The sequence below is a fragment of the Panthera tigris genome, chromosome C2 (assembly GCF_018350195.1).
Source record: "Panthera tigris isolate Pti1 chromosome C2, P.tigris_Pti1_mat1.1, whole genome shotgun sequence".
In the NCBI taxonomy this organism is placed as follows: domain Eukaryota; kingdom Metazoa; phylum Chordata; class Mammalia; order Carnivora; family Felidae; genus Panthera; species Panthera tigris.
Window position 1 is genome coordinate 40,359,119 of NC_056668.1, and position 19,527 is coordinate 40,378,645.

General features: G+C 39.3%; 1 long non-coding RNA gene across 1 annotated transcript; it reads right to left on the reverse strand.

The window, feature by feature from the left end:
- LOC122242039 lies at positions 1–11,961 on the reverse strand. Its single transcript, XR_006222181.1, has 3 exons — positions 11,689–11,961; positions 11,200–11,315; positions 1–923 (listed from the first exon to the last, which is right to left on the reverse strand). It is a non-coding gene; the product is annotated as an uncharacterized LOC122242039 (long non-coding RNA).
- Between the last annotated feature and the right edge of the window lie 7,566 nt (positions 11,962–19,527).

A 19,527-nucleotide genomic window follows, 5' to 3' on the forward strand; every position in this document is an offset into this window, starting at 1 on the left:
TTAAGGTGAGTGACATGGTCATTACAGGAAAACAAACAAACAAACAAACAAAAAAAAATCTCTCCAGTTTATTCTTGACACTGCTTGCTGCCAGAGTGACACATACAAAAAGTCTGGATTATCTCTGTTTTAACTTCTAACTTTCCAGCCCTATTTTCCACAATATTTTCAGCCTGCCTCTAAACCCAACCCACATGCCTTGAATTACTGCTGGAACTTGCTGGAACTTTTTGCAAATGTATTTCCTCCTGCCTGGAATGTTCTCCGGTCACAAATAGGGAACTGGAACTTTATGAAATGTTGTATTTTTAGAAGACCATCCCTTACGTCTTCTGCAGAGATAAGAACTCCTTCATCTGAGCTCCCATAGCATTCTGTACATGTCAGAAACCTAACCCGTGTTTCATTCCATCAGAGAATCCTTTTCAACACAGTACTTCTAATATTTAACTGTTCAAAATGGGAATTTGCAATCTAAGACTCAATTCTGAATATTGTGAACATTTCCTTTTATAACTTTTCTTAAGCTCTCTACGCTCACTGTTACACAAGAACATGAACCAAAAAATTGGTGCGAAGGGAGGGAATCACTCATTAGCGGTGACAAGAGTTGAAATAAGCACATGATCAGAATAGCTTAGTGGGATTAAGGGACCTGTGGGGTCAATTCAAGCAAGACTTAGATGTTGGAAAAACAAACTTCGCCTTTCCAAGTAAACAGACAACTGCCATGGGAATATATATGCTCCCCTGGGTGAGGCCAGGATCTGCCACAGAAGGGCCGTGGAAGATGGAAGTTAGCTTCTGTGGTGCTGAAAGGAAACCAGACTAGTTCATCTGTTGCTCATTAGCTCCTTCCAGGTAGTGACAATTTTTTGATGTCTTACCTTGTGGCTGTGAGCACGTTGTACAGTGTAGGATACCTAAAAAAAACAAAACAAAAACAAACAAACAAAAAAAACCACTGTGAATAACTATATCTGTAGGATGATGAAAAAGATTCAAAGTGTGGGTATCCAGTTTTAGGTCACATAATGAATATGCACTTTTTTTGCCCACGAACGCTAAGGGTGAGAACAACCTCTGGTCTGGAGAAGAGCTTTTATCCATCAGACGAAACAAGTGTACTTATCTTGGTCAATATTCCCTACCTTTCCTGAGGTCTGTTGATTCCCTTGGAGGAGAGGATCTGGAATGACATCCTCTTCCTAAGTTTGTACCACCCTGGGGTAGTTCATGGAAGATGAAGTTAGACTTGGGAGGGACAGTCCAGACTCGACAAATGACCCATCTCTGTTGGATGTGCCTGCTGTAGGATTTATTGCAGGTTAGGCCTTTTAACTGGAATATCATTCATACATATGATCTGACTTCTACCCGGAGATAATCTTGGTATTATTCTTTCTTTAGACAGAGGTCTCCATTGTGGGTGATTCTGACCCTTCATGGGCATTTGCCAATGTTTGGAGGTATTTCTTATTGTCACACTGGACAGGGGATGTAATTAGCATCCCTAGGTAGAGGCCATGATGCTGCTAACCATCTATGGTGCACAGGCAGCCCCTCACAACACAGAATCATTTGGCCCCAAATGTCAATAATGCAATGTCAAGAAGAAACCCTGCTTTAGAGTGTATCTAGTTTTGGCTAGGCTCAGAATTTGGGGTTTCCATTCCTTTATAGGGTTTTGCTTAAATAGTGAAATATAATTCTTCCCCCACATCCCCCATTTTTATTGACATATACTTGATATACAGAACTGTATATGTTTAAGGTATACAGCATAATGATTTCACTTACATATGTTATGAAATGGTTACCACAATAAGTTCAGTTAATATCCATTGTTTCATTATAGTTACAAAACAGAAGAGGTTTTTCTCTTGTGATGAGAACTCTTAGGATGTACTCTTCCTAACAACTTTTAAATATATCATAAAGTAGTGGTAATTCTAGTCATCACGTACATTACATCTAGTACTTTGTCTTACAACTGGAAGTTTGGGGGCGTCTGGGTGGCTCAGTTAAGTGTCTGACTTCAGCTCAGGTCATGATCTTGCGGTTTGTGAGTTTGAGCCCCACGTTGGGTTCTGTGCTGACAGCTCAGAGCCTGGAGCCTGCTTCGGATTCTGTGTCTCCCTCTCTCTGCCCCTTCCCAACTCACGCTCTGTCTCTCAAAAATAAATACACATTAAAAAAAAAACAAAACTGGAAGTTTGTACCTTTTGACCGTTTTCATCCAGTTCTCCATCTGAAATATAATTCTGTAACATGTTTTGGAATGACAATATTTTTCATTAAATATAGCACTGATCATTTTCTTTTCTTGAAAGTAAAATCTTTAAGGACTTAAAATTAAATGGTTTTGGCGATATTTTAAATGAAGCAGAAACTGACCAATTGAACTTATAAGACTTTGAGATAAACTTAACTGACTTCCCTCAACTGGAATCTTGGATAGTAATTGGGTTGCAGCTCTAAGCAGTATTCACAACCTGGACCTTCAGAGGCTGATGTAGGAGATGAATTCATATCGGTTTGGATTTCATTATGCTTAATAACTATGATAAATGCCAGTCATGGTTTCTTGCAAATTCAGTCCTGGGAAAATTTCCATAAAGATGTGACTCAGGTAAAACAAATGTGTTTCAAGTATCTAATCTACAGTGAACAATTTGTCCTGTCCCTATGGAATGAAATGATAATTTCAAACACATGTTTGGGAAACTGGACAGTAAAGGCAATATGAGAATTGTCCTAGTAGCTTGTTTAAGAAAACTGTATTCACTTGAAATCTTACCAGCAAGGGTCTACTCAAATGGTAAAATGGTGAGGAGAGGCATCGGATACTTCTCAAGGGTGCCTTCCCTTCCTCCCACCCCAGATTACCCCCTGCCAAAAGTAGGATCCAGCAGTGCTCTCTGACCACCTCACAGAGCCCCAAAGGGACAGCTTGAGCCTCCTGATTGACAAAAGAAGCTGGGGCCTGGAGTCAACTGTCTCCTCCTCCCACCTCTCATCTAGGGGTGGGGGATCTCCTTTCCCCTGAAGAAACACTTCTTTCCCCTGAAGTGTTTATGAGGAAATCCTAGTAGCTTTGACATTGAAACTATGCAACTGTTTGCCTATTTGTTGAAAACTAGTAGAAGGAAAACAGCACAGCCTGACACAGTAATTATAGGAGGATTGAAAAAAAAAATAAAATCTGTACCAATGCCAGGGGACATAAAAGCAATTTCCCTTTCAAATATCTTGATGGTTTAGATACAAAAGATTCCTCTTGTATTTAGACTTAGAGGAACATCAGTTGAAGACTTCAGTTTCTTTCCTCTGGTTGCATAAGGCTTCTCTGACCAGGTGCAGGAGAGGGAGTGGGTAATGGCTAAATACAGACTTAGAGACCGAGGGCAAATGCCCCAGTTGTCCTTGAGCTTCTGTACCTACTTGGTGCACAGGGTGATGGAGCCATTTCTGGCACCCTAATACGGTTGAATCTGGACTCACAGGAAAAAAGAAAAGAAAGATTTTTTTTTTCCTCTCCTTTAATGAAATAGCTAGAAGCTCCTTCAGAGCCTTATGTTTTGAATCACCACAGGGGATGGATGGTCCTGGTGTAAATGGATTAACTCCCTCAGTCCTTACAATAAGATTAGAACCAAGGGCAGGAATTCCTGCATGGAGGTGTGAATTCCAGCCTGGAGGAGACATGATTAAGGCTTGTGCCACTAAAAGTTTGTCTGTAGGGATTAGGCAGTCCTGACAGGATCCCCCACTCATATTAGTTGGGCTGGGTGGGCCTCAGGTCCTCCCTTTCTGGCTTCCTTGCCCTAGGGTTCAACGCTTTCCTTCTTTCCCGCTGGCTTGGCCCTCTCTCTTCTACTATGGCTTTGTTGGACCAAAGGGTGAGGAAAGGAATTTCCTCTTTTCTTTTACCAGAGGGTGTTGGCTGGAGGTGAAATCTGGAGTTTGGCCTAGAACTCACTACTCAACTACAAAGTCAGGTAGCCCGGGGTGGGGGTGGGTGGGGGTGGGTGGGGGTGGGTGGGGGTGGGGGCAGAGCTAAGACCGTCTTTGAAATGTCCCACCTCCACTGTATCCCCTTCTCAGTTTTCAAGGGGACAGTGGCTATATAGAAGAGATGGAGCAGGACTCTGCCTGAGAGTCTAAGGGCCAGGTCCTCTGGACTCCCTCAGGCCATGTTTGTCCTTGGGGAATTAGCTGGGTGAGCTCTGCCTCTCCCCAACCTCTAATCCACCTTCTTATAGAAGCCTTGTTACACTTTTATCTACCTTTTAGTGAAACAATAGAAATGTTAGGTAGTGGCAGCTTCACTTCCTTAGGCCAGGGGTAGGGGCTAGGAACTAATTTCTTTTTCCAAAGGGGGAAAAAAAATTACCTTCAAAGTTTTGGATTTTTCCTTTTTTTTAAAGACGGGAGAAAATTTTCAGTGACTGCTAGATTGTTTTACTTTTTTTTTTTTAAGTTTATTTATTTTTGAGAGAGAGAGAAAGAGCAAGTGCATGAGGGAGGGACAGAGAGAGAAGGAGAGAGAATCCCAAGTAGGCTTTGCACCAGCAACGCAGAGCCGGATGTGGGGCTTGAACTCATGAACTGTGAGATCATGACCTGAGCCAAAATCAAGTTGAGCTACCCAGGGACCCCTTGTTTTACTTTCTGAAAATTTCTCTTTTTTCCCTCCTGTAAATACGTTTCACTTATTGGGAATTTTCTTCACTCGTTTGAGGTAATGCACTATTCTAACAGGTACAACTGTTACTTATTTTGAGAGAGAGAGAGAGAGAGAGTGTAAGCACACAAGAGCACTGGGGAGGGGTAACATTATATTGGTGGTTTGAGCCAGGGTAAGTAGGCAAGGAAAAGAAATAAAATTCAGCCAGATTGGAAAGAAGTAAAGCTATCTCTGTTTGCAAATGTTACCCTAATCTTTTATATCGAAAGTCCTAAGGAATCTACTAAAAATAAAACTATTAAGACTAATAAATGAGTCTCCAGCAAAGTTACAGAATGCCAAATCAATACACAAAAATCAATTGTATTTATATACATTCGTAATGGACAATCTGAAAATGAAATTAAGAAAATGATTCTGTTTACAATACCATCTGAAAGAATAAATGTGTATAAATAAATTTAACAAAAGAAATTCAAGACTTACACAGGAGAACTAAAAAACATCATTGAAAGGAAGAAAAGAAGTCCTAAAGAATGCAAAGATACCACATGCTAATGTACTGGAAGATTTAATATTCTAAGACGGTAATCCTCCCCAGATTCCAGCTGACTTCTCTGCAGACATGACAAGTTAATCTTAAAATTCCTGTGTTAATACAAAGTATCCAGAATAACCCAAACAATCTTGAAAAAGTATGACAAAGTTTGAGGACACCCATTTCTGATTTCAAAACCTACTACAAAGGTATGTACTCAGGACAGTGTCGTTCTGGCATAAGTACAGAAATAAACCCTCACGTTTTGGTCAACTGATTTTTGACAAAGGTGCCAAGACGATTCAATAGGGAAAGAGTAATCTTTCAACAAATGAAGCTGGGGACAACTAACTGGATATTTACATGCAAAAGAAGGGCATTAAACTCCTGTCTCACATAATATACAAAAATTAACTCTAAATGGATCATAGACCTAAATGAAAGAGTTAAAACTTTTAAAACCCTTAGGAGGAAATATGGGAGTAAATCTTTGTGGCCTTGGGTTAGGCAATATTTTCTTAGGCATGACACCAAAAGCATAAATGACAAAAGAAAAACATAGATACATTGAACCTCATCAAAATTAAAAAAAAAAAAAAAATGTGTTGCCAACAATACCAAGAAAATTAAAGGACAACCCACAGAATAGGAGAAAATAGTTTCAAATCATGTATCTAGTAAGGACCATGTATCCAAAATATATGCAGAATTGTTACAACTTAGCATTAAAAAAGATAGAAAATCCGGGGCGCCTGGGTGGCTCGGTTAAGCATCCGACTTCAGCTCAGGTCACGATCTCGCGGTCTGTGAGTTCGAGCCCCGGGTCTGGCTCTGGGCTGATGGCTCAGAGCCTCGAGCCTGCTTCCGATTCTGTGTCTCCCTCTCTCTCTGCCCCTCCCCCGTTCATGCTCTCTCTCTGTCTCAAAAATAAATAAACGTTAATAAAAAAAAAAAAAAAAGAAAATCCAATTAAAAATCAGACAAAGAACTGGAATAGACATTTTTTCCAAAGAAAATACACAAATGGCTAATAACCACAAAAATGCTTAACATTATTAATCACTAGAGAGACGAAAATCAAAATTACAGTGAGATACCATTTCACACATACTAGGATAGCTAGAATTAAAAAAAAAAAAAAAAAAGTCAGACATAGCAAAAGTTGGTGAAGGCTTGGAGAAATTGGACCCCTCATACACTGGTAGTGGGAATGTAAAATGGTGCAATCACTTTGTAAAACAGTCTGGCAGTTTCTCCAAAGGTTAAGATAGACTTACCATATGACTCAGCTGTTTCACTCTTAGGTACATATCCAAGAGAAATGAAAACTTATGTCCAGACAAGAATTTGTATACAAATGTTCATAGCAACATTATTGATAATAGCCAAAAGGTAGAAATAGCCCAAATGTCCATTAACTGATGAATAAATAAAATGTGGTCTATCAATACGCAGAATATTATTTTGCAATATAAAATAGTAAAGTACTGAAGTATGATACAACATGGGTGGATCTTGAAAACATTATGCTCAATGAAAGAAGTCAGTAACAGATAAACCCGTATGGTAGAATTCCATTTTATGAAATAGCCAGCATAGTCAAATCTACAGAGATTGAAAACAGATTGATGTTTGCCTACGGCAAACAGCAGGGGTGGAGGGTATCTGTTGATGGGTGCAGTTTTTTGTTTTTGTTTTTTGTGGGGTTTTGGTTTTTTGTTTTTTGGTGTGATGAAATTTTTCTAAAATTAGATCATGATGATGGTTACACAATTCCTTGAATATACATAAAGAACAACTCTGTGGGGAACACGAACACGCATACACATATGTGTGCATGCACGCAAATGCAATGTGTCAACCACACCAAATGTATTTGCAGAGTGAATTTGCCATGGAAGTTGCTGATTCATGACTCCTGTTGGGGATGAAAAAAAGAAAAAAAGCAGATGTTCTTGCCATTGAATCACCATCAGATTAGTAGGAGAGATGAGATGATAGGCATAAATAATTACAACAAAAGAGAATTCAGAAAGTAGGAAGTTCTGGCTGTGTGATCAAGGGCAAGGTGTTATGAAGGTAGTGGCCTTAAAGAAATAATTCTGTTTCAAAAAGAGTGTAGGACATTTATATCTACATAAAACACCAAAAAAATCTAATTGAGCTGTGTTGATATGATTTTAGAGATACAATGTAAAAGGCAATTTTTTTTTTTTGTCACATGCTCAATGATTGAGTGATTACATCAATAATTACCCAAAGCCAAGGCCAAATGCAAATATCACCACAATAGAATGAACTTATGAAATATAAGACTAGATCTAAAATTTTATCTAAAAATTATTTTATATCATGATTATTAGAATTTTGTGGAGTCAAATATTAAACATTTGACATTGTGGGGGGTCCCTGGCTGACTTAGTGGGTAGAGCATGAGAGTTTTGATCTCAGAGTTGTTAAGTTGAAGCCCCACATTGGGTGTAGAGATTACTTAAAGAATAGAATCTTAAAAAAAAAAAAAAAAAAAAAAAAAAGTTTGACACTGTGGATCTGGAATGGTAATTTCTCTAACTCCTCAGCTACCGGATGCCCATTTAGTCACTCTGGCCACATGTTTGAGGTACTTAATGCATAGTTGCTTTCAACTGACATATTTAGTAATATCATTAGTAATTTTATATTCAGCAGAATATAACTCAGGAAAATGTTTTTAGTTACATTTTTTAAAATGAACTTGGGACAAATCTTAAAATAGCCTTTTCCTTCAATAAGTGTATAACAATCATTGGAATTAGTTTTGGGTTAATTTTTAACCTCATAGACAAATCTTAAAGCATTCTTATAAAATTATGATTTTGAGTTTTGATTAGTGAGAACAAAATGTAATTTGGGAAACCTATTTTTCTTTTTTTAATGTTTATTTATTTATTTTTGAGAGAGAGAGAGAAAGCCAGCAGGGGTGGGGCAGAAAGAGACAGAGAGAGAGAATCCCAAGCAGGCTCCATGATGCAGGGCTCCATCTCATGAACCCATGAGATCATGACCTGAGCCAAAATCAAAAGTCAGACACTCAACTGACTGAGCCACCTATGTGCCCTGGGAAAACTATTTTTCTTTAACCCTTTCTCCTTTTGTTTATGCTTATATTCTTCATTATGTCTAGCTGGTAGATGATGTATTCTGAGAGTTGTTATGTAGGATTTGGGATACTTTCCTCTTTGTAAAATGTACATGTGGCAAAATTGATATTCTGATTTTAATTTATCCTCATAAACTATGAAAATTCCTTGGCAGAATCTTTGTCTTGAAAGTTTTACAACTTCTATGGGATTAGGTAACTGGTAACTAAATATAACTTATAGGTTATTTTCTTTCATGTTTTAACTGCTTACACTATAACCGATTCTCCTATGATTGGAGTGTGATAGTGGTGGGTTGTCCGTTCTTCCCCTGGAACCAAGACCCTCCCACCTTAGTCTGAGAACCAAACTTTTCCGAATCTTCTTTGTTGTAAGGTTCTGGTTAGAGTTTCCTGTTGAGAGTAATTTGTGTGGAAGATGAAGGTGAGGGGGAGCCCCGTTCTTGAGAAATCGTGGTGTTAAGCCATGGTGACTCTGTAGACTGAGTTAGGAGCTATCACTTGTGGTCCCAGTGACAGTGGTTTCTCAAAATTCCCTGCAAGCTGCAGCTTCTCCATACACCCGTGCTCCAAGCTGACCTCGTTAGTAACTGCTCTTGATCTCTTGGCTTCATGTTGGTAGACCTTTATTTCCCAGCTCCTACTTGATTCATATAAACCATCGCTCCTGTATCACACTCGTTATTTTCATATTCTTATAGTGACTCCCTTTATATGATCAAAGTCAGACTAACGCAATGTTATTCTAATCTTTACTAATGATCTTTGTATTATTATTTATATATTATAAGCATATCTTGTCTCTAAAAGAATGCATTTTTCCTAAATGTATCTCATTAAGGGACTCTCTCCTAATACTGATGTACCTCTCAGTTTATTTTTATTCAAACATCGGATATTTCTTAACCCCTTTAAAACAAATTTATCATCTGTTAACACTGCTTATTATTTCTGCAATTAATTTTGGTAATAATAATGGATTGTAGTTCAGCTGAGTGGCAGAATTTCAACACATAGGGCACATAAAATTTTTTTGTTCAGGTTATACCTAATATGCTTTTATCTATATTTGAATGTAAATTTTCAGAGCATGACGATAAATCTGAATGGCACGTCTTATTTATATTACTGACATCGTTATACTGATTAGATATGTTGGTAACTTATCAAGTACCTGTCATTGATTATGCACAACTTCAGGAAGGCCAGTAGTTCTTTAGCTCTATGATGGTCCAAAGATCAAGGCTGAAGCTAAAGTCAAAGAGAAGATTTTGGCAGAATTCTGGGGAGAAGCTGAATGTCAGTGCATCTTGAGACGGTGCTGTGCATTGGGGGATCTCAAGAAATATTCACTTTCTGACTAGTTATGGACATTATGATTTACAAAAAGCAGGCGCATATCCAAAGGTATACAATATGTATCCACAAGTACAAAAGGTAAGGAGAATAAACTGGCTTCCTTCCCCCCAGTCTTGTTTAGAGAAGGCTTGTTTTAGTTTTCCTCCTGAAGTTCATTGAAAGGAGTTCCTTGGAAACGTTCTTAGTGGATTCAGCATTTTGTAGCAATTAGAATACTAAGGAAGCACTTGTCATTTCATGTGAAAAAAGATAGACATTTGAGAAAATAAAATGTCTTCGCATAGTTTCAAGGTCACTAAAATGTTAAGTGGAAAGTTGCTAAATGTGGTAAATGAAAACACATTTTCATATATAAGATACCAGGAACGATTTCACGTTCTGAATCATCTCTATGTAATTGTCCTGTAGGTATTCAGAGAAAGGAATTATAACAGTTGGCAATACAAGTATTGTCTAGACCACTCACGGTTTTGTTGTGGAACCTGAGAGATAAACACTGTCTGAATTAGAAACATGTAACCATGCATGTTGGTAAATATAAAAGTTCTAAATCCTTTTTCTAAATCCATAGGAGAAAAATCTGTTAAAATCTGTCACTTTCCAGAATGTATTCAATATAACAAGAACAGCATTTTTTGACTTTGGTCTGTTGTAAATGGGTCTAATGGGTGACGACTGATGTACTCAGTAATAGAATAGAAAATCAACACAATTATTTATGTAAATGTTTGCCCCCAGGCATTCTGGGGACAGCAGAGTCCTCCTGCCAAGATGGTTTTCCTCAAGGACCTAAGTACTAATAAAAATTGGAGCAGATACATTAATCAAAAAGAAAAGTTTTAAAGAGTTTATTTTTGAGGTTTATTGTCACTGTTCTTAGTGAATTGATAATCTTAATTGGATATATTTGGAATCAATCCAAATTCTTATTTGGAGATTGAATTGTTCTAGTGATTAAACAAAGTAACTGAGGTCACCACCCTATTCAATAAGATATTTTTTGGCATGTAATTAATTATAATCTCATTGTAAATCCTTTTGATTTAAAGATTAATGTTGATTCTTTGTTTCGATTATTCTATTCATTTTTTTAATTAAAATTAAGGCATGCAACAGATCGCTATAGAACTTCAAGATGTTGATACTATTCATTTAAAAAGACAGTTTTATTTTTTTAGTCAAAAGCAATGTATTTGTTATAACTACATTATTTCATTATTCTGTTACGTTGTATAGCCAATATGTATTTTGTAATGATTTTCATTTATTTTTTTTTATTTTTTTGAGAGAGAGGGCGCAAGTGAGCAAGGGGCAGAGAGAGAGCGAGAGCAAGAGTGAGAGCGAGAGCCAGAGAGAGACAGACTGAGAGAGAGAGAGAAGTGTTTTTACTTGAAGTGGGGCTTGTGCTCACCCAAAGCAGGGCTGGTGCTCACCCCATGTGGGACTCAAACTCACGAACCAGGAGATCATTACCTGAGCTGAAGTCAGATGTTTGACCAACTGAGCCACCCAGGCACGCCGATTCTTTCCATTTATAAATGTTCGTTCCATCCATCTTCTTCCAGGGAGAAGCAGGAGACTGGGTTTTACTGTTGGAGTGAGCAGAGGGAGAAAGCAGCTTAGTGCCCACTGGCCCTCAGGCAGCCGCTGGGAGAATATGTAGTCAAACCCTTTCCAGGGAAAAACTGGGAGATGGGTGTTTTTGCCCGCTCTCTTTGTGCTGGAAGAGGTAGCTGGGAGGAATGCTCATATATCTAACAACTGCCTCTTTGTGTCCTGTAGTCCTGTGGGACTCATGAATGCAAGCCCTGTTGGCTGTCACAGTTGGGGCCCATCCCTAGGGTGGCAGCTATCAAAGCTGGGGCTCTAGATGTGTGGGCAAGCTCTTTCCTTCTAGGATGAAGCTGGTGACTTGGTTTTATCCTTGGAGTGAGCCAGAAAGAAGATGGGGGAAGTGCTCACCTGCTCTTCTGGGCCTCAGAGAGGATCCCTAGTCCACACGTGGGTGCAGGCTAATCAGCAGTCAGCCCTGCAGCAGCTGCTGCTTCGGTATGCTTCGGTCAAACTCCCTTCAGGGAACAAGTGGCAGAGGAAGGTTTTGTCCCTCCTCCCTGTGTCTGGGGGGATAGCAGGGTGACTGCTCACAGGCCTGTTTCACAAATGCTACTTTGTTACTACGGTCCCAGGTCCCGTGAAACTTGCGAATACTGTCAGAGTTAGAAGATTTGGAGCCTGTGTCTTAGAGATAACCTTAAAAGTTGAGGGCACTGTATGTGGAGTGCAAACCCTTTGCTCCTTAGGGACAAGCTGGGAGTTGGGGTTCTCTTCTGACTGTAAGGCACTGTGTCAGGGGCTTGTGGTGAACGTGGATTTCAGTCTTTCCTACCCATTTTGATGTATTTTCCCAGTCCCTGATGTGTACGAGCCCTCAACTAGTTTCTGGATTTCTCTGGAGGAAATTGATCCCTGTGTAGCAATGTATCTGGTGTATCCCTGAAAGGAGGGACATTCAGAGGCTTCCTATGTTGCCATCTTGGAAGCCTCCCCCGAAAGATTTAGTAAGAATAAAAATTGTCTTTACCCTAATTGAGAGGTTTAGCTACCTGAGAATAAAGCCAGAAAAGGGAGCAGTAGAGACAAAAGGCGGTAGCAGTATGGAAAAATAGTTGAGTGGGTGAGATTGACATCGCTCAGCAGTCATTTAGAATGAAAAGAACTTTAACTTTTTTTTTTTTTCTTTTCAAGAATAGATCCCCTAATCCCGTTATTTGTGATGACTATTGCTTCTCAGGGCTAGAGTTACAAATTGAACAACACTGATTAGCCCTTGTGAGATGGGCTATATACCTGGAGATCAGGATTGGATTCCATTTACAATTCATAGCACCTACTAAGATGTATAATGGGATTGCATTCACCTGCAGAAGTTTATCAGTAGATTGAAACAAATGCTAATGACAATTGGGTAGACATAAAGCCAGACTAGGTGTTTGGTGAGTTGGGGAGGGTAAAAAGTATGCTAGAACTGAGCTTCTCAAACTGTCTTTGGTGAAGTCCAGATCTTTTACCCCCATCCCTCCACACACTCCCCCGGCCTTTAAAAAAAAATGTCATGGGCTGATACTTTTGTAAAATACAATATAAATTAATTAGAAGAAAATTTAAATATAGTCCTCCACTTAAAAAATTTTGTTCAACAGGCATAAAATACTCTATCAACTTGCTATAAAAGTTTCTCAATTATCAACAATTTCTCTCTCTCTCTCTCTCTAATTCTCAAGTGTAAATTCAATGTTTTTATAAACAGGATTTAATAATTCTAATTTAATAATTCTTCCCTGAGAGAACCTCAAAGAAATTGTTTTTTTACACCCAAGTTCTGGGGCCACATGCCTGGTAGGTAGAAGCTAGACCAAAGCAGTGGAAGGAACGCCCTGAGGCAGAGCCCCGAGTCCTTGAAGGGGAATGATAAAAACCTGAGCTGGAGGTGAGAAGGTAATAAAAAAAAAAAAAAAAAAAAAAAGCTACATTTTAAGTCTTCTGACCAAGCTACTCCTGGTCAGGAGTTCAACATCCTGACCTTGTGCCTTCCAAGACTCTGGGGCTGACAGACCAAGAGCCACAAGAGGGAAGCTTGGGCTCCCTTCCCTCCTCCACCTCTTCCCTGCAGGGTAACCCCTAGACTCATTATAATACATTTGCATTGTAGGGATAGCCCCGCCATAGAGAAAGCCTGCCTGAAGGGTAGGTGTAAATCTTGTAGAGTCAAAAAGTGTCCCTCCCAAAGTGAGGGGGGAGTCACCCAAGTGACTGAAAGCAGCCTCCACTGGAGACCACGCCACTGTATGTCACTGCTCCTCCCAGCCTGGAGAGACCCAATCATATCCAATCCGCAAAACAACCTAGGGGCTGGTTCCCTGGGGGAACCTGCCAGCTCTCCCACCTGGAGAATGTATTTTGGCTTTAATAAACTGTGTTGTGCTTGCTACTTTCCTTCTGGGTGTCTTTATTCTGAGTGTGGATCCCCACATAAATCTCTCGGGAATCCATGGACAGAGACCTCCATTCACACAACACTCTCTCATTGGAGACCTACCTGCTCAAGAGAATTGGAAAATCACAGGGAGAAGATCATTTAAGACGTTTTGGAGGGCAATACCCAGGTGAAGAATTGTTGTTGAAAACTGACCTCCATGCTTCGGAGCCAAAACATAACACAAAGACAGAGCTTGGGAAAATGAAGATTAATAGCTTGACTGCTTTGCTGGGCAGAGGAGCTCCCAGCAGGCTATGGCCTTCAAAACTGCAAGCGCACCTGGAGGAAGGGGGGGGGGGGGTTATAGGGAAATACAGGACCTAGCTGGTTTTGACAGGAATTGTGGACACGCTGCCAGCCTCCTTTGTCTTGTCTTCAGGGTGGTACAGGTTCCTGAAACAAAAGGCTAAGAAAGGAGGGGAGCTTGCAGAAGCGGCAAGGAAAAAGGTTAGTTAGTTTAAAATCGAGTTTCAGGGAAGCATTAGTGCAGCCATTGGAGCTGGATCCAGACAATCTGAGGCTGCTCCCCACTCCCTGTCCGTGGACTCTGTGTCTGCCTACCACTTCAGTAGTGTGTGCCCTTTGCAAGGACTCAGGCTTCAGAGAGCCATATGCTGTTGAGAACATCTGCATCGTGTAGACAGGACTGAATCCAGTTAAGGCCTGTGTGTTAACTTTTAAGATTCTGGTGGGCAGGTGTGAATATCTACTTGTCCTGTAGCTGTTGAAGAGAAGCCTAGAAAGTAAGTTTCCTCGCTTGTTAAACTACCCCCTCCCAGAGTGGAGTAGCCTGTCTCTTTCCTCATTCTCTCTTTGCCCTCTCTGTGCAGGGCCAGTTTCAGATCCCACACGGGGAAACTCGGCAGTTGTGAACCTACATTCTTGGTCCATCTCTTTGAAGGTGATGCAAGAAGGGATAATAATTTCACTTTTGATTTTTGAAATAATTTAAGGAAAGACACATTACTGAGTAAATAGGCTGAGAAAGCAGTAACATGAAACCCATGGCTTAAGGCTATCTTGCATGTAAAATAAAAGGGGCTTGCTTGGCAAATTGTTATACTGATACACACATTTAAAGGTTTTATAAATAAATGGGATCAATTGACTTATTTTTTTTAAGTGTTTATTTGCTTATTTTTAAAGTTCATTTATTTATTTTGAGAGAGAGGGAGAGGGAGAGAGCATGAGCAGGGGAGGGGCAGAGAGAGAGTGGGAGAGGGAGAATCCATGTAGGCTCCACACTGTCAGCACAGGGCCTGATGTGAGACTCCAACTCACAAGATCATGACCGAGCTGAACCAAGAATCGGAAGTTTAACTGACTGAGCCACCCAGACGCCCCTAAAAGTTTCTTTATTTTTGAGAGCGGGGGAGGGACAGAGAGAGAGAGAAGGGATTTGAAGTAGGCTCTGCCCTGACAGCAGATGCTGGGCTGGAACTCATGACCTGAGCTGAAGTTGGCTGCTTAATCGACCCACCTAGGTGCCCCTCAGTTGACTATATTAGAGTCTGAAAGGATAAAGGAGTCATTTCTGATCTTTGATTACAGATTTCCCTATAATGTTGTGACTGAAGATGTCATAGTGGCTAAGTTATAAGGGAGTTACCGTACTGAGGAACTTGGACTTGATTCTGTGGAAAATGGAGAACAATTCAAGAATTTTAAATAAAATTGCATGATCTGACTGCATCATTTGTTCTTTTTTTCTGATTTTTTTTTTTTTTTTTTTTTAAATACCCCTTGCTACTGGGTGGAGATTGGTTAAGAAATGGGATGGGTAAAGTGCTTCAGTATTAAAGGCATGGAGGCTAGTGTTAAAAAACAGGCAAAAGATAATGCAGACCCCAGCTTTTTGTAATCAGTATTTTATTGGTGTGTGATTGAATATGGTGATAAGGAAGAGGCAGAATCCAGGGAAATTTCTAGTTTTCTGTCTTGGTCAAACATAAGTACTGGTAAATTTCATAGACAAAGGAACATGGGATGAGGAGGGGAGAGATTGATTCAATTTCAGCAATGTTAGGTTTGAGATTATTGTGGATCCTGGAACTAATTATGAGTAATTGGCAAAAGGATGCTTCTTTTGACTTTTGGGGTGTGGTAACTCGGAAAATCATATTTACATAAACAGTTTTGAGCAAACTTCTTTGAGACATTTGGTTTACAAATATTGCAAAGATTTAAAACAGATTCAATGCTTTCCTGCAAAGCATCTTTGTGAAATTGGCATGTTTCAAAATCAGAAAGAATTGGGTGGCTGGCTGGGATAATATTAATGTCAAACTCAACTGATACCTAAAATGTAGAAGAAGAAAGGAACAAACTTTTGTTAAACCTGATAAACTTTAGCTTTCTCTAAAGTTTTTGTATTGGAATTAAAGAAACATACAATCAGTATTTATTAACCATAATGAGTTTTCACTAAATTTAAATTTGTACTCTGTATTTAAAGAGGAATGTGAAAAGTGAACACTCGTATCAAATAACAAAAATGGATATGGAGAAGTGGACATGGGATCTATAATAAGTTCTGAAGAAGTTAAGATCATATACACATAGGGTCCTATATATATACTAATATATTCTATGTATCTATGTATTATCTATCTATCTATCTATCTATCTATCTATCTATCTATCTATCTATCATATACACATAGGGTCCTGTATATATTTTATCTATCTATCTATCTATCTATCTATCTATCTATCTATGTTTTCTTTCTTTCTTTCTTTCTTTCTTTCTTTCTTTCTTTCTTTCTTTCTTTTATCCATCCATTTCCTATTGGTTCCACTTTTCTGGAGAACTCTGACTAATTCAGGTTATTTAATAAAAATGCTAAGCTTGGCCCTGAAAGTTCTGTTTTTGAAAAAGGGTAAAGACAAGTTTACAGCTTAGACCTTGGAAAACCCAAGCCTAGATTACACAGTGATTGACAATAGTTGGAATTTAAAGATTAATTGTCATTCTGAGTAGAAGCAGTTCCATGTCATTTGAACAAATTTAATGGTTGATATTTAAATGTTTGTATTATTAAAGTTTCACATTTTCAAAGAAAAAAATAAATTGAAGAGTTGTAGAAATATGCATCAACAATGTTTCAAGGAAAATATTGGTAGTCTTAGGTAGTATTGTTACATCAGGTAAAAACTTGATGTCTGGTCATAACTTCACAGCTGGTTGGTCTGACCTTGGGATTCAATAAACAGACTTAAATTGGGGAGAGGGAGGAGGAAGGTGTTCATTTTAAAATCAGTGTGCAGAAGTGACTGGATAATTTTACTTCGAGGAATAAACTTCTGTCTACTCTATTTTAGGACAAGGATTTACCAAGTAAGAATTTTCATCTACTTTCCAAATAACCTAAGAGAATACATGCAGTATTTTTGCAAAGGCATTCATTGAAGTAGGGACGGATTTATGAAAACAAATTATACAGCTATTATAAGTGACTGGTTAAATAAATAATTGTGGAATACTACAGTCATTGAAAATGATATGTGGGTCTCTAATTATGACATGATGTGATATTAATCTAACCTATATATGAAATTAACATGTACTCATAATTCGTATCAGTTGTCGTGTTTGGAAAGTGTGAGAACATTTAGGTTAGAAAATGAGAACTGGTGGTATGAATGCAGAGAACTGAGGAATCAAGACCTATTTCATGTGCCCTGCATGGCATCATAGGAGTAGATAAAGTGAAGGGAGTGAGGAAGACGCAGGGTCCAGAGAGTTGCGGGAAAGGGATTGCTCACAATTCAGGGCTGGTGCAAATTCCCCAGCAGCGGGTTTACCAAAGGTCCATTTGGGAACTTAGATGTCTGATGTGTGATTTAAATGTTGGTATTACTATGATGTAAACTTTTTTTTTCTTTTTTGCCTTTTTGCTAAATCTTCAGTAATGTCTACTCTACTCCCAGATGCTTATGTAAAGTGGGCCTTTGATTTTGTGGAAATCAAAGAATGGTCTGAGTTTAATACGAGTCCTGGAAAAGAATGTATAAATGCTGGGGGCTGGAGGCAGAGGGACTCAGGAGAACAACTGGGAACTCCAGGGAGGGTTCTATAAAAGGCTCATCTACAGGGTGTGGATTTAAGGTTTGAGGCAATGTTGTTTAGATCTTATGGGGGCAAGGAAGCATTAGCTACCACTACCTGTGGTATATAGTGTTGAGCATACAATGCTGTCTGCACCAGTTTTCATTGCCAGGGGCGGACTCCTAACTACAGAGAAGATAGCAAAGATAATCACTGTGCCAGCCACCAGGAATAGAAGTTCAAACACTTTTGCCCATTACGTCTTGCTATTGGAGTTGATGGAAAATACAATGCTGTGGAGCACTGGCTAGAACAACGCTTTAATTACAGAGAGAAGAGAGGAAGCAAGATCAGCTTCAGTGGTGAACATCAGTCCCCCAAGGCCAGTGGGTCTCTCCAGGCAGCTGATGTGGGCAGTTTACCTACACGCACCCTTCTTGACCTGTCTCCTCCCAGTGGGGTTAGCCACGTGCAATATGATGTGACACTGAAGCAGAACAAAGGGGCATATATCCATCCAGCTCACAGTAGGGAAGGCTATGCCCACACAAGGTGATCAGCACAGCACAGGCTGTGAGGGCTCTTTATCTCTTTCTTGGCAAGGAAGTGTTCCAGGCCCAACGTCCATTCTTAACGAGGACCAGTGGGGTCAAAGACTATACTCAAGAGATTGCCTTTTCCCAAATATAGATTAAATAGTATTTTTGTGTGCAAGTTTGAGGCTATACTCAAGCATGCTCATGTATTCACACATATACTCAAGAATATTAAAACATTATATACCAATATGTAAATAGTGTTTGTTTCTGGGAGGTCAGATTTAATTTTCTTTATATTTTCCTGTGTCTCGTGAATATTTTTTACAAAAATGTTTCTCGTTTTTTTTTTAATGTTTATTTATTTACTTTTGAGAGAGGGAGGGCATGCATGCATGCAAGCAGGGGAGGGGCAGACAGAGAAGGAGACAGAGAATCCAAAGCAGCTCCACGCTTCAGCTCAGGGCCCAACACAAAGCTCGATCCCAGGAACCACTGCGAGATCATGACCTGAGCCAAAGTTGGATGCTTAACCAACTGAGCCACCCAGGAGCCCTGTTTCTTGTCTTCTGAGTCAGAAAACAAAGATATTTACATTTTCTAGAATAAAACTTAATCATGCAGAAGCTGAGATTGGCAGATTTTTTCCAAGAATATAGCAATATCAAGAAACGATCTTACATATTCTTGTTAATTCTGCATGATATTTGATATGTATTATAAATGCTATGTGCATGCCAAGCCTGTTTTTTCCTTTTTCTCTTGCTGCTTTGCTTTAGATGGGTAGTTATAGCTTTGGAAGGTATTATGACGTAGACGATGTCCTACTCTTTTAGTCTGTGCTTTCACTTATGATGCTGTCCCCTTTTTCTAGGATGTCCTCCTTCTACAACCTTCCAGATACACTTTGAATGTCACTCCCTTCCTGGTAAAGCTGTATCTAGCTCCCGTAGCGCTTAATTGCTTTGTCTCTGCCCCCACACTGCCTTACACTTACCTAAAACAAGGTCCTTATCACATTACTGTGTGCTTATTCTTATCTGCAGCTATTTTCTCCACTAGACAATTAATATCACAAATTGCCATTTCATTTTTCGTGGAAAGACTGTTGGTGTGGCCAAGATTTCTATAAATTCTCAAGTTCATTTCTGGCCCCAATTTCTCAGCTTGATGAGAGATCA